General features: G+C 31.3%; 1 non-coding gene across 1 annotated transcript; it reads left to right on the forward strand.

Annotated features, from left to right (window-relative positions):
* Positions 1-580: 580 nt before the first annotated feature.
* Positions 581-646, forward strand: Smp_tRNA_00168_Gln_TTG.1.1. Its single transcript has one exon. It is a non-coding gene (tRNA).
* Positions 647-15500: the final 14854 nt, after the last annotated feature.

Raw genomic sequence — 15500 nt, forward strand, 5'->3', positions numbered from 1 at the left:
AGCCTTAACTTTAGATCCAAAATCAATATTATCAACCTATTGTGATATCACCATATTAATCCCGTCTTAATTTCGATGCTTAATCAACAACTTTTATTAATTTTTAATTTTATTTATTAATTACTATATGACGTGCTTCTTGTATTCGATACTTATTCATGAGTTATGACACAAACTCCACTCTATTTTCGAATAGACTACATGAAATAATAACTAAATATAAGTATGATAGTATTACTTCTATAAGTAGCAATGTCAAAAAGGAAATTTTCCTCATTAAATAGTTTTATCATTTTTATCTATGGGAAAATTGCTTGAAAATCTCAACCCACTGGCATATATCTGTCGTTATTGGCAAGTGGGTAAACTGTGTGGTGATATAAGTAAAGATGGATGATGGCCAGTAACGGAATCCAGGACATGCGTATATATATATATATACATATATATATATATATGCACATATGCCAATTAGAGACTGACCAGTTGCAGTCCCAACGCATCGATGGGAAGATTCAAACAGACTATACAAAATGAATTTAAACTTCACCCCATCTCACAAGCAAGTGGCTATCAGGACTCAGTAGCTGAGTGGATAACGCGATGGCGTTTGAAGCGAGGGTACTGGGTTCGAGTCCCAGAGTGAACATCAACTCTGAGATGCAGGTACATCCAGCTGACGAGTCCCAAATAGGACGAAACGCGTGTCCTGGATTCCACTGCTAGCCACTATCCATCTCTGCTTAAAAACAATAAGTTTATTTATCTTCATCGGATCAAAGAAGACATTATCTCAACTGATTTCAAATAAGCACATAAGTATATGCATTGTATACTGATTTGTTTAAAAGATCGATTACGTAACAATCACATTGTTTTCTAAATTAAAATAATTCTACCACATATATCAATCAAATGATTACATTAAAATTGATTCCCTTTTCTCTTTAATGTTATTATTCATGCTGAATCTACTTTTTTCTTAATAAATAAGCAAAAATTAAAAAGGGTGAATCGTCAATTTAAATTTTTGTTGTTGTTGGTGAAATCTGGGAGAAATACAATTTATCTAATAATGAATTATTATTTCCTACTATAATTTTTTATAATTATTGATTATTATAATATATTATGTAATTTGTAGAAGGTACTTGATGGACATTAAACCTGTAGATGAGATGTACACACTTTAATGTTCTGTTAGTTCGATCAGACTTTTTAGGAGACATCAGAAATTTTATAAAATTGTGTATGTTTTAATAAACTGATAACATTAAAACTTCACCCATAGGGACATTTTCTGTTTCAGGGCTTCCATGATTCTGATTTGCGACTGTTCAAACCGCTTTTCTTGACGTTCCATATAAGCTTCTAGTTGCTCCAAAGAAATACTCATTGTAGTTTTCCCCGTCGCTACTGATAAGTCTTGCTGATTGAATAAAATGCTTCTTACAGTTTCCTGAGCTTGTCATGTCTGTTGCGAGAAATAAACAAAATAGTGTCTTTTAGTTATAGATAAGTTATATCTCTTAATATAATGATACTAAATATCGTAGGACTTGGTGGATCCTCTGTCATGTGGTATAGTGAGAGCGCGTTGTTTGTGAATTCTAAATCAAGATAAAAAAGGTCTTCAGAACTTCTTGAATTTCAACGTTTCTTTGGTTGATGCCAGTCAGTGAAGAAAACTAATTTTCAATTGAGTGAATTCTAAAACTATCTATTTATAAACAGTTATTTGTTAACCTGGCTCTACTACGTAAGGATCGTTCGTGCACAGACCAAATCACGACACTACGGATCGTCGTTGAACAAATAATTGAATAGAGCTCGTCAATATACATCAAGTACTCATCAATATATTTTAGTTCGCATAACTTTTGATTATAATGCCTGTGAAAGTGAAGACTGGTACTCACTTAATTTCGTCTGTTACACCTCGTAGAGGAGCATAGACCGACCACACGCATTCTCCATATAACTCTGATTTGGGCAATCCTTTCCAATTTTTTTTCAGTTGTTACTCATCCTTTTCATGTTAACTTTCAATTCACGGCGTAGTGTGTTCTTCGGCCTTCCACTTTTCCGTTTCCCTTCAGGATTACAAGTACTGTCAACTTCCAACGTCTTTTCCTAATTTCTTTCTCAGATGGAAGCTGGTTTGTTCTCTCCTACATTAGGCTACCGCTGATGGTATCTGGTCAACGGACATTAAGTCTCTTACACAGAAAATCGTTTATAAATACTTGTATTCTTTCGATGTATATATATGTTTGTCATTTTATTTACTACCGATTTACACATTAACATATGAACGTTAACGTACAACCATATAACAGTGAGAGCAACTTATACAGGAATGCAAAAACATTGTTAATTATTAAGTCATTAAAAATGGGACAACTGTTCAGAAGTTTGATCGCTTATTTTCTTATCGATTGAGGAAAAATCTTCTGATTAACTTTCATTGCAATAAATATGATCGAAAATTTTTGCGGCGGGAATACAATTTCGATTGGCAAGCAGAAGACAAACAAAATGATTAACAACTTTCATTACTTATTTCCTTCTTAATTCGACAATGTGAAGCCAGGTAGTAATGAACTTGAGACCATATATTTTGATGATATTTACTTCAAGTTGATTTTGATGGCTATACAGATAATTTAATTTTATTTCAAGTATCCATTCTACTGATCATAATAACTTGATCTTAATTTCTTGGGTGAAATGTTGAAAGACAGTGAGTTATTTGATATAACAGTGTATGAACACCATGACAGGACAAGAATTTCAGTCACCTAACGAAGTTGACGTGAAATTTATCATGACTTTACGTTTTGGGCAATCGAAAACACACATATGTTGCAAATGTTTTACAGTTGATTACTGTCTGTTTAATATTTTGCGTTATTATGATTGAATAACACCTAATAATATGATACCATGCAATTTAATTTTTCGCTATAGTAACAGGTAAAAAGTGCTCTGAAGACTCAGTTAACACATAACATGCACATATATTTAGTAATGAAAGCAGTCGACAACAATTCGAAATGATACAAGTGTGAGATTAGGGCAATATGATAATGGAAAATAGAAGTTGATATTGTAAGGTTTAGAATGCATCATAGAATCTCATAGGAATAATCCTAGTAGTTAAACAACAATGATGTGAGTTTTATATGAAGAACCGGATCACAATACGAAATCTAAACTTCATTAATTACCATAACTTATTAGGACTTTCTTATTTGAGCACAATTTACCACCTATTAATTTATAAATATCAGTCTCAGGATTATGTATATCTGTCTAGTAGCATGAATTCGCTGAAGCCCAACTGAGAAAGAAATAAACTCGTTATTCTTCATATCTACAAATTAGCAGTGATAAACAAATAATGAATAGTCTCTCGTTACCTAACCAGTCTATAAAGCTGTAAGTTAAAGTATACAGTAATACCAGTTTAACTTTCATTATTTGAGTCCAATTATCGTTTAAACTGCTAGTTAAAACATAAAATTTTACGAAATTTGCTCTTTTAATGATCTGCTAATCTGCACGTATAAGGTTCTATCAAACAATCAACAAATTCATAAATATTCCAATCAGATCTTATAATATTACTTTGATTTGATCAACTCAGTCAGTTCAAAAAATATCTACCTTTTTTTCACACAGATCAAAGTCGAGTTAAACTCAAACAAATGAAGAATGTTTATAATTCACTACTTATAAAATAAAAATAAGTAAAAAAAAATTTATCTTAATGGAGTTTTTTCATGTTTTTCCCTTTTTTGAAACATATATCCGTAGTGAACGAGAACTCAGATGGGGGAGAATCGATATACTGTTTAGTGTACAATCACACAGTGATTTAGTAAAATGTGAAAATTACACATGGAATACATCATTTGCACATCTTCGAATTGTCTCTTACAAGCTTCATTATCCCTTCATTCCTGTTATTATTTTGATTGCTTCTAGTTTTCTTTTTCTTTTCTCTTCAGTTTAATATGTTTTCGTCCTTCTGTTTCCAGATATTTTACTTCTGATTGATGTTACATACTACTTATATACGTAATCGTGTATAGCAAACATCAAATATATGCGAATTCACAGAGAAATCTTTTAAAATAATTTTTATTTACAAACCTTTGTTAGATAGATATTTTTCAAACAATTTAAAAAAGTTTTTTTCTATTATCTAGGAAATAGTTGTTTTATTAAATAGATTATTTTCCTGTTTTCACTGATGTTTCCTTTTCCATTTACATAAGTGTTTTTTTTAATTCATTCATTTATTCATCGGTTTAGGTGTTATATATATGAAGTCTTGATTACAGCACTAATTCATAATACAAGTAATGATTTTTTGGTAATCAGAGTATCAATTATGTTCCGATTGAGAATTTGTAACTAAAATTGTAGTGCTGTGCTTCGTTAATCGTTCACCTCGATAACCGTTATAATACAAATCTTAACGGTGCATAAAATCAGAAGGAAAAGAGAAGCGGCAGCTACAGTTTTATTGACAAATAACGCAGGCCAGAAAGTTATAAGCACATGAGTAAATATCAGCTAGCGAAACGAAAATGACACGCATTGGAGATGGCGGGTGAGCCAACTCGCTTTAATCAAGCGTTAATCAGTATTTAAAGTCAGACAAGAATAAATGACAGGCATGTGATAAATAGAATAATTAGTGTATACAGACCTACCCTCATGTGAAAATGGTCAGGGTTAATAAGTGAACAATTAACAAGGTGAAGAACATGACCCATGATGGATAGGTGAATTGACCTGTTCAGAAGTTAGAATAAGGCATATGCGCTTAACATATCAACCGATACTACAAAATAATTCTGATATTAGTGTTAACTACCACTCAATGTTTACTAGATAATTTAAAATATTTTAGTATTTTATGAAGATTCTTATATTGATAATCTAAAGTTGTTTTATTCCATGTTGAACAGATTGGTTAATGTTTCTAATGTTCATATTCAATCAGTGAAATGTCTTTTTAAACAGGTGGTCATAATGCAATGAGTGTTTTGCAAAGGTGTAAGAGTTAAGTCGCCTTTGTGAAAAATCTATTCCTGTCTTATATTTATATCACTTAGGTAATTTGAATTAATTTTTATGCCGGAAGATGATAAATTTAAAAACAAAAATGCTGACTGCAGGCAACATCTTCACAAATATGAAGAAACGACCTAATGTTTAGTATTAAGTTAGGAGTTTATGAATGGATACCCTGTATTTTGTGTCAAACTTGTTGAAAGTGTTTATACCATAAGAGTAAACATTATTGCATTTATAACATTGTGTTAATTAGTAGTTGATTAGTGAAAAATAAAATTTTAATAGTTGAGATCATGAATCGATTGAAGCTGGTATTTAATCATTCATCCTAAAAAAAACAAAAAAATGAAATACCATCGCAAACGGAGAAATATTATTGTTCAGTAATTAGTTGTAATGAGGAAAACTAAAATTACAGATGAAAAATCACAGGATTTTTGATTTTATAACCCATTATACCATTTGGCACAAAAAACATATAATTTATTTCGTTCCTGTAGACATATTTATTGACTGATGTCACGTTTCTTCAATGATTATAATTCAGAAGGGGTTTCTGTGGATATTATAGTAATTTTAATAGTTGAGATTATTAGTCAATTGAAGCTAGATCACTATGGAGAGCCTGGTAGCACTGGACGGCGGTTTCGTCCTATTTTTGGACTGGCTTCAAGAGGTATTTCCTGGAGTTCTAGTGATAAGCAGTGACCAGTGGAGTTCAACCACGTCTGTTGCGAGATAGTAACTCACTGAAGACAATGGTGGACGGTTGCTCAATTCTGTGGATCATTTGAAGTTAGACATGAACATTGGTCTAGTGGTTAAGCGTTCGCTCGTGAGACTGTTAGGTCCTGGGTTCGAACCTCGAGAGTGAGGGATCGTGGATGCGCACTGCTGAGGAGTCCCATAATAGGACGAAACGGCCGTCCAGTGCTTCCAGGTTTTCCATGGTGGTCTAGCTTCAATCGACTCATGATCTCAACTATTAGGATTATAATTCAGTAAGAACTATATTCATATGCTCTAAGTAACCTTTCTAACTGAGAAAATCATTTCTTATACTATTCACATACCTGTTATCTATCTATTGATTTACTATGCTAGCATATTCAAATGTCGTTGTTTTTTAACGTAAAGATTATAAATGAAAAACTCTGAAACATTGTATTAAACAAATGTTTCATCTTGCATTACAACAAGACATTGTTTATTCATAGTTCCTAATTCTGTATCATGTAAAAACTTGTTTTTGAAAAGATGGTTAATTAATTTATTGAACATGTTTATGTAACAGTTAATAAACTACATGACATAAACTTCCCCATCGATTGTTACTACAGAATGCAAATAAAATTCATTCATACTATATATATATATATATATATACTCCTTTCTCTACGTGAATATATTTATTTTTATAGTTGAAAACATGAGTCAGTTGAAGCTAGACCACCAAGGAAAACCTGGAAGCACTGAACGACCGTTTCGTCTTATTGCGGGACTCCTCAGCAGTGGGCATCCTTGACCTTGCCTCGTGACATTCGAACCCAGGACCTACCGGTCTCGTGCCAGAGTACTTAACTCCACAAAAAACCCTTATGAATATATTTATTTCTATAGTTTTATTTAGTTATTTCAACATTTTCGTAAAGGTTTATGCATAGGTAGTTCATTCACTAACAGGAATCACCAAGGCGTTTGTTTGCTTATCAAAAATTAATGTTGAATGAGTTAGGATTCATAAAAAATGAGAAATCAAACTCATTCTATTTCAGTATATTCAGACCACGCACTATAAAACACATTCACTTTTAAGGAGAAAAGATAAACTCAACACCCTTTAGATAATTAAAAAAACTCTAATCTGCTTTGCATGATTACCCTTAATCATGTTAAACGTGATGAAAGTCATTCATTTTTTAAATAAAGAGATTTGATAATGACTAAGCCTCTACATTATACACAATTCCCATACATTCATATTAGTGTTGATTCATTTATTTATCTAACTGTTCACAAGTTGTTCCCACGTATATTTCCATTAATAAAAATAATTATATATTTTATATGAGAATCATTATTGTAAACCACTGTAACATTTAAAATAAACCAAATAATAAGCATTCTCATAGATCATTAATTTAATCTTTTGTTAAGACTATGAGAAAATGATTAATTGAATTTATCCCACCGCGAATAGTGATTAGATTTAAACAAATAAAACAGTTTATTAAATAAATGAAACGTGTAAGCTTTATACTTTGGGTAAATAACCATCTAGTTGTCACGAAAATAACAGTAACCACATTGAATGGGAACTCCACCTAAGTCCTATCTCAGGCCAACGCCGGTCCCAAGGCCCAATAAAAGAAGAGGGTTGGGCATGGAGTTAGCCATACCATACAGTAGAAAACTAACTCGCTAAAAAAATGCTAACCAGGAAAAATAATCCAACCAATTAAAATCTACCCTGGGAGTTAGGTCATTATTTAAAAGAGTTATGACGTCTCATGATGATAGTCGAGTTCTTTCCAAAGTCTTGAAGTTGATGCTCGTTCTGACAATCAGAGCAACCATCAATTTAGGTACATGGAATGTTCGTACATTGAATGGGGTTGTAATTTACAACTTGGACTAATGTATAGTCGTGTCAGATTTGATTGATTGATATTGAAGGATTCGTTATGCTCTTTGCTGTTTGGGATATTTAGGAGTCTGCGAATTGTCGCTGATAAATTTGTCGTAAAGCTAAAAATTATCCCATAGAATGTTTCATCCTATTTAAGGATAATTAAATAAACATTCTCAAACCCGAGACTCAAGTTTTCTTACTCTAATCCTGGTTCCTATTTAATGAGGTGAATTTCAGCGTTTGACGTTTCGTTAACGTCCATTCATCATCCATTTAAAAACTTTGACAAAATAAATCCAGTTTATTTTTAGAATATTCCCTTACACTAAAAATTATCAATCGATGAAAACTTATATTGAGTTAATTATATTAAGATTTATTGTTCATTACAAGACAATATATATTTCTTATCGAGGTTATAATCAAATAATAGTACATTGCAGATACATTTCGATTTCTCTGAGACAAATATTAAATGTTGAATGCAACAAATAGCTAGAGAATATTTTTCTGCATGAAAATCTGGAGGTCTCTGGTTTATCAACGCGTGAATAGTTCAGAGTTTACCATCAGAAAGCCCTAGATCAAGACGAAACTGATAACAGATATTCTTTCCTTTCAGCAGTTCTTCAGTTGCTATAAGCCTGTCATGATAGTCAACGTCCGACTGAAAAATTATTCCATCAAGTTCCAAAACCTGATAATCATTCTCAAAGCTGAGAGTTAGTGATTAAGCCTGTCAGACTTAAGTATATAAAGAACTAATACTAACCCATTACATCTCTACCTATCTTTTTAGTGTAGTAATGGATTACAAACAACAATTTTAATGCTTCTGATTTATACGATTGGTTAAACCAAAACTTTATAGTTCCCTGAAATTCACAGCATTGAATTCTGTTTCTTCAAGTATTTAAAATAGTCATTCAAACTAATAATAAAATGAAACAATTGTTAAACTCAAATGTGACTTAAGGTTATGTCAATCATTTCAGTTATGATTATTCATTGCGTTAAGGGCGTAGATATCAAATATTAGTTACTTACTGATAGTTTAAATACGATAGCATGAAACATTGGATTAAATTAAGAAACTCAATATCTGTGTCAATAAGTTTTCAGGTAGGAATTGCTTTAATAGATAACATTACAATGATTTTACTATACATGAGGCTGTAAGTTTAAGAAATACTTCAGACAGATGTCAATCAACTAATATTTACATGACGATTTTTGTCTTAACTACTTCCATTATATTTGGGGGTCGAAGTACTATCTAACTATTCGTCTATTACCAGTCGAAGTATTTAGTCGCCTGCCAATTATATCTTAAGAGGTGAGTTTATGAATATGAACTAAAATTTATCCCATAATATCAAATCAAACTACATTAATCATACTCTGGACTAGTCAAAAGCTGATCAGTTATAGAGACATCCTTTAATCTTTATTCTTTTACCGAAAGCGTTAATTTATTCAGAAAACATTGACACATATGCATTGTTTACAGTGATTCACTTCATTTTTCAGTTATTCCATATTTGATAGGTAGTAGATGATTTTATTCTTCGCATCCTTAACTACCTTGTATTTATAAGTGAATGATTATTTCCGGGATTTAAGGTAATTTTTTTCATTTTTCGCCTTAACTAGAGTAACGCTGAAAACCAAAAAGCTGCGGACAGCCTTTTTATCACAGTCAAAACTTCTCAACACTTCCGAGAAGCTTCTGTACATGGAAATCTTTTTATAATTGGTTGGTTAAAGAAGTGATCTGTCATCCAATCGGACCCTCAGTAATCGTAAATTCTAAGGATTTCAAAACATATCCAGAATTTTAGTACTTACTTGGTTTATACTAACTGAAAACAATCAGATTGGTTTATTAATAATTATATTAGGATTTCAGAAATAAACTTCGGGCTTTAACCGATATTTGTTAGTCATCCAAAAGTGTTGTCAAATTTGACCAATCTACATGATAAGGTTTTACTTATGAAAAAGAGACGGGAAAACTTAATCTCGAACTAAAATCCTCACTACTGGCTTTAAATACATCGCGTTTTATCAAGTCATTCATGTATAACTAGACTGTAAAAATCATACTCTCTTATCTTAAGGCATTCCAATAGCTTAGTTACATGTGATTCAACAAAACACATCTCTGCATGTTAAGAATTTGAGTCTGGGTAAAATTATGTAGGGCAGGCTTTTACATGAATAAATAAACTTTGAAACTTCTCTGCAATTAAATAGCTGAAACCAGATTAACAAATTTTTTCATTTTGCATGTTCGAAAAATGTTACTTTCGAGCCTCTTTCACAGTTTTGTTCCTAGACAACACACGTTTTACACATCTCTGACAACTGACCGCCTGTAGATTTGATTCAACGAACAAGTTTCACAGTATTTTATCTATAATTAGAAAACTTATGTTTTAAAAGTGAATCTTGATCTAATTGTTTATAACAAATCATTATCCTTAATATTATAATCACATACAATTCGTCTAACTGGACTATATTTTGTTTCGCATTATTCATTATAAATGTTTATCTTAAAATACTTCAATGTTTCATACTGGCATTATGGAATTTCAATGATATATTACCTAAAAATCTTGAGTAATATTGACAATCAATTGTTTATACGAATATTCGTCAAAATTAGAACGAATAGCTTGACAAATATTGGGCGCCGAGTATAGAGAAGTCATTATATGTACAGATTATATCTGAAATAATCTCAATGTTTGAAATTTGAATAATTCCAACGTCCACTTAACTTGTCTGGACTTCTTCAGGGTAATAATCAAAATAAAATCGTCAAAGAAATACATAGTGTTTAACGTAGTATAGATTTTGATATGATAGTTAAAAAACACTATACATTTCTTTGATGACTTTGATTTTGATTATTTCCCTGAAGAAATCCAGACCAGTTGGCTGAACGAAACGTTGGAATTATTTAAATTTTAATTGCTGAGATTATTTCAAATATAATTTTTACATATAGTAATATTCAATTATAAATTCACTTAGTATTGTTTGTTTGAATTTTCCCATTGATGTTTAAAACTGCAATTGATCAGTCTCTTATTAGCATATGTGCATATTGTGCGTATTGCCTCGATATGGCCTTAATTCTTAAGCATTATAAGCAAAGATAGATACTTCCATCTGACCAGTCTCAAATAAGACGAAAAGCGCGTCCTGGATTCCACTGCTAGCCACTATTCATCTTTGCTCATGATGGCATTCAATTATGTTTACTTTTTTTGAATAATCTTAGTCTCTTTCTCCATTCTAAGTAGTATTATCACTAAGCTATTACCAGTTAGAATATAAGGCTTAAGTTAGAAACTAGATAACTGATTATTAGATTCAATATATACATTATATATTTATCCATATTATAAATGAGTTGAAAATTTTTTTTTGAAAAAAAAACGATTATTTTTCATCAAAAAAACAGACAAACAAAATGAAATTTAAAAAAATAATAAAATTTAGAAAAACCATTTATCTTAACTGTCATAAGGATAATTTTTTTTCTCTCTCTTTTCATAAACCTATAATCGTTATTTTCTTTCTTGATATTTAATATAACTAAAAGTAATTTATTCACATAAAATTTTATTTTAAAAAAAACTTATCTATTAAACAAATCAGAAAAAGAAGAAAAAAAACTTATAAAAAAATTATTTTTTTATTATTTTTTTTTTCTAGTAAAAATTTGTTATCAGAAGGGGTTTTGTGGAGATTTCAGTATTTTCATAGTTGAAAGCGTGAGTCAATTGAAGCTAGACCATCAAGGAAAACCTGGAAGCACTGGACGGCTGTTTCGTTTTATTGTGGGACTCCTCAGAGATCTATGATATAGAAAAAATTAATTTTTCTTTGAAAATAAGTATGAATACAGTGACTATATGTAGAGAAAAAGAGTGAGTTCTATGAAACATATCATTTTATGTTGAATATAGTCAATATTCTGGGAATATTACATTCCATTGACGGTTGATTTTTGTTATTCATTTATAATGTAATGACTATATGACAAATATAGTTTTATTATAATAAATAAATATCACTAAATTGATCTGATAAATAATAATAATGAACTGTCAAAAAAATTTGATAAGAAACTGACTAAAATAATGATGTTGACATAGTTGAGAAAATATACTCAGTTAATAAATAAAAAAAGTGTAGAGAAAAATATTAGAAGCATAGTAACGAGACGAAACCATTAGAATCGAAGAGACTGCTTAGGAGGTTTTATATGTGAAATTTAAGGATGAATGATATATTTTTCATCGGATAATATGAATGATAAGAGTATTCTTGTGTAGAATTCACTTAGTATTGTTTGATTGAATCTTCCTATTGATGTTTAGGACTGCAATTGATCATTCTCTTATTGGCCATATGTGCATACTGTGCATATTGCCTCGATATTGCCTTAACTTACAAGCATTATAAGCAAAGATGGATAGTGGCTAACAGTGTAATCCAGGACGCGCGTTTAGTCCTATTTGAGACTTGTCTGCTGGATGTACCTTCATGTCAGATTCGATGTCAGGACTCAGTAGCTGAGTGAATAACGTGATGGCGTTCGAAGAGAAAATTACTGAGTTCGAGTCACAGAGTGAACATCAACTCAGAGATGTAGGTACATCCAGCTGAAGAGTCTCAAATAGGATGGAACGCACCACCTGAATTTCACTACTAGCCACTATCCATCTTTGCTTATTCTTGTTTAGTTCTCGAAAACTTAAGGATTAGTTAGAGAAATATTTTTTTACCTCCAAGGTATAAAACTGGCAGTGTTTACTGTTTCATATGCTCACTTTTTAATGGATACATTTTAAATGAAGTGTACAATGAACAGCTTTTCTGTTCATTTCGTTTTATTCATAGTGAATTCACAAAGCAATCATTTTATAAGTCCCTCATTGAATAAATGATAAACTGACGAAGTAGGAATGAGAAAATGGACAACGCTTATATACGCATAACATCTTAGTGATCAGGATTGTTGTCTTACGATTTCATCTGCATGATTTTGTAGTTTCTAAGACTATTTGGGAACCTGAAAAAGGATTCAAAAAAGAAACTTTGATCGTTAATATATTGGTATTCTGATTAATGAGGTAAGTTAATAATTCTTTCATAATATCAAAATTGAAAAAGCCTTGGAAAACCAATCAACTCCCCAAAACCACTAAATTTTAATGGGTTTTTTCACTTTATTGAGAAAAAAAATCTAGTTTCATACCGAATTTCTACTGATTGACTAAATAAATGACTGAAAAATCAAGCGATTATTTCGAGAATCTTTAATTTTGTTTTCTTATTATCTGTTTACAATCGAGAAGTTTCGTAATGAATCAGATGTCCTTTAAAATTCTGAAAGATAGAGATGTATAAAAGTGAATCATCATTACCTAAAATCAATAATTTTAATGTAGTAAACAAATCCTTTTACACCTATGAAACTTGTCACACACAAAAAATCTAATCAAATTAGTCCATTATGAGTAATGATGTTTTTGATAAACATTTTACAACTGTATTGTTTATTCATAAGATGACTGAGAATTTGATGCATCTTTAATTACTAGTATGGGGGTTTATGGAGATCAAAGTATATTCACAGTTTAAACGACGAAACGATCTAAACTGGACCACCATTGAAAACTTGGAAGTATTGTAAGACTGAAGGTCCTGACTTCGAGTCCACCCTTCAAGAACGCGGTCGCGTACTGCTGATGAGTCTCGTGCTAGGACGAAACAGCCATTCATGACTTCCAGGTTTTCAATGGTGGTCTAGCTTAGGTCGACTCGTGATTTCAACTGGGAATAGAGTCCATAATAAGTTTAGAATTTTTTATTCATTTATATGAACAAATAAATATTGGTACAAAGGCTCACTAGATATATATTCGCCACACGAGTCACTTGGTTTGTATGTGAGCTGTGATACTGTATGGATGCTCAGACCAAAGCAGGTGGTTTACTTAGGGAACCACACCCGAAGTCTTTGACCTAGAGGTCTGATCCATAAGGCAGTGGAGCAACGTCAGGAGATGCAGTCCCATGATAGTCCGTGACCAATAATTGGTTCATACGCCACTTGTTCCCTTAGGATCCTGGAGACCATGTGCAGCATTGGTTTGGAATCAGGGCTTTCCAACTCCCCTAGGTTAACTCTTGATGTCCACCAACCCGGTTAAAGCGCTGGACATTCACTTTTCGTTCCCTCGATCTCGTAACAACACTCACGCCACGTGAAAGCACTCATTATTAAAAACCACTTCAGTTATTTTCCTGTAATGTAAACATAAGTTATTTTGGTTTGTATTGTCTATTAAGTCACATCAATAACATTTCCACAATAACACAAGGATATAACAATTCTCCTGCAACTAAATTTGTATAAGGTTAATTTTAATCAAGTCCTTTAATTAACTTATTTGACAGATAGTGTTATTCGAACAGTAACAGTGTATCAATTTCTTTGTATTATTATGATCACTATCATGTCTGTATAAAAGTGTAATCTTGAAAACAAGTGACAGCCTATGGACATATCTCATTCTAGCCTAAGTGTTAGTAGCTTAAATATGGCTCGATGAATTATGATTCTCTTTCCCATATATATATATATATATATATATATATATATATATATATGCTTGGATGTTAATAATTACTTTGCATAGCTTCGCTTCGCCTCGATTTGACTCTAAATCGGCCTCTGTATTTGCTTGCTCGCGTACGTTAATCTCTCCGCTGAAATTCGCTCGATTTGCCTGTAATTTGTTATCTGTGCTATCCAATAATAAACTATAGTCGCCGCTTCTTATTGCCTTCTGAATTCATACACCGTTGAGATTTAAATAATAAAGGTTATCAAGGTGATTGCTTAATGAAGCTAAGGCACTACATCATCAAGAGTAAGATTCAGGTGTATCCAGTCGAAACCTGCTTCCTAGATCCCACTACCAGCCATTATCCAGCTGTAGTGAAATATTTTTACTACATTTCCATAATTTTTATATTTCATTTATTATAAACTGTTACACAAATAGCTTTAAATATGTATCAAACAAATTATTATCCAATTAACATTGACAAATGAAAAGTAATGGAATATTGTTTTCCGGTCAGACTGAAATGAAAGTAGTAATTTGTTCGATAACTTCATAGGAATATCTATATTTCCTGTGCAAAAATATTTTGTTTAACTGACCAAATTTTTAATAATAAGATTAGTTTATACAGTTACGTTATATTTTATGTACATATGTCATTTACTTCTAACTAGTAGTGAATATCTTCAGATGTTACAACAGATGAATATGTTGGAGATGTTGAACTCCCGAATATAGTATTTAGAAAGAAGTCTATCTTAAAATTTATATGTTGATTTAAAGATAATTTTATCCATTGACTTTAAGCACATTTTCATTTTTATTAATTCACTCTGTCTAAAGTTACTTTACTGAGTTTTAAAGAATTTTGTTATATTAACGAATTCATTGTTATTTTCCATTTAAATGTTGACTACCTACTTTATGATTCCTATAATTATTCATTATAATTAACTGACTTAACGTAGAGAAAAATCAATTCTCATTTATCCCTTTTAATAAACCATCTTTTAAGAAACTTTTTGTTATAACGCGAAATATAGCGTATTGCGATAGGACTACGCGAAATTCTACCGATTGACCAAATTCAGATATCCTAGTTCGACCCCAATACTGTTCCC

Source organism: Schistosoma mansoni, chromosome 4, assembly GCF_000237925.1.
Source record: "Schistosoma mansoni strain Puerto Rico chromosome 4, complete genome".
Classification (NCBI taxonomy): domain Eukaryota; kingdom Metazoa; phylum Platyhelminthes; class Trematoda; order Strigeidida; family Schistosomatidae; genus Schistosoma; species Schistosoma mansoni.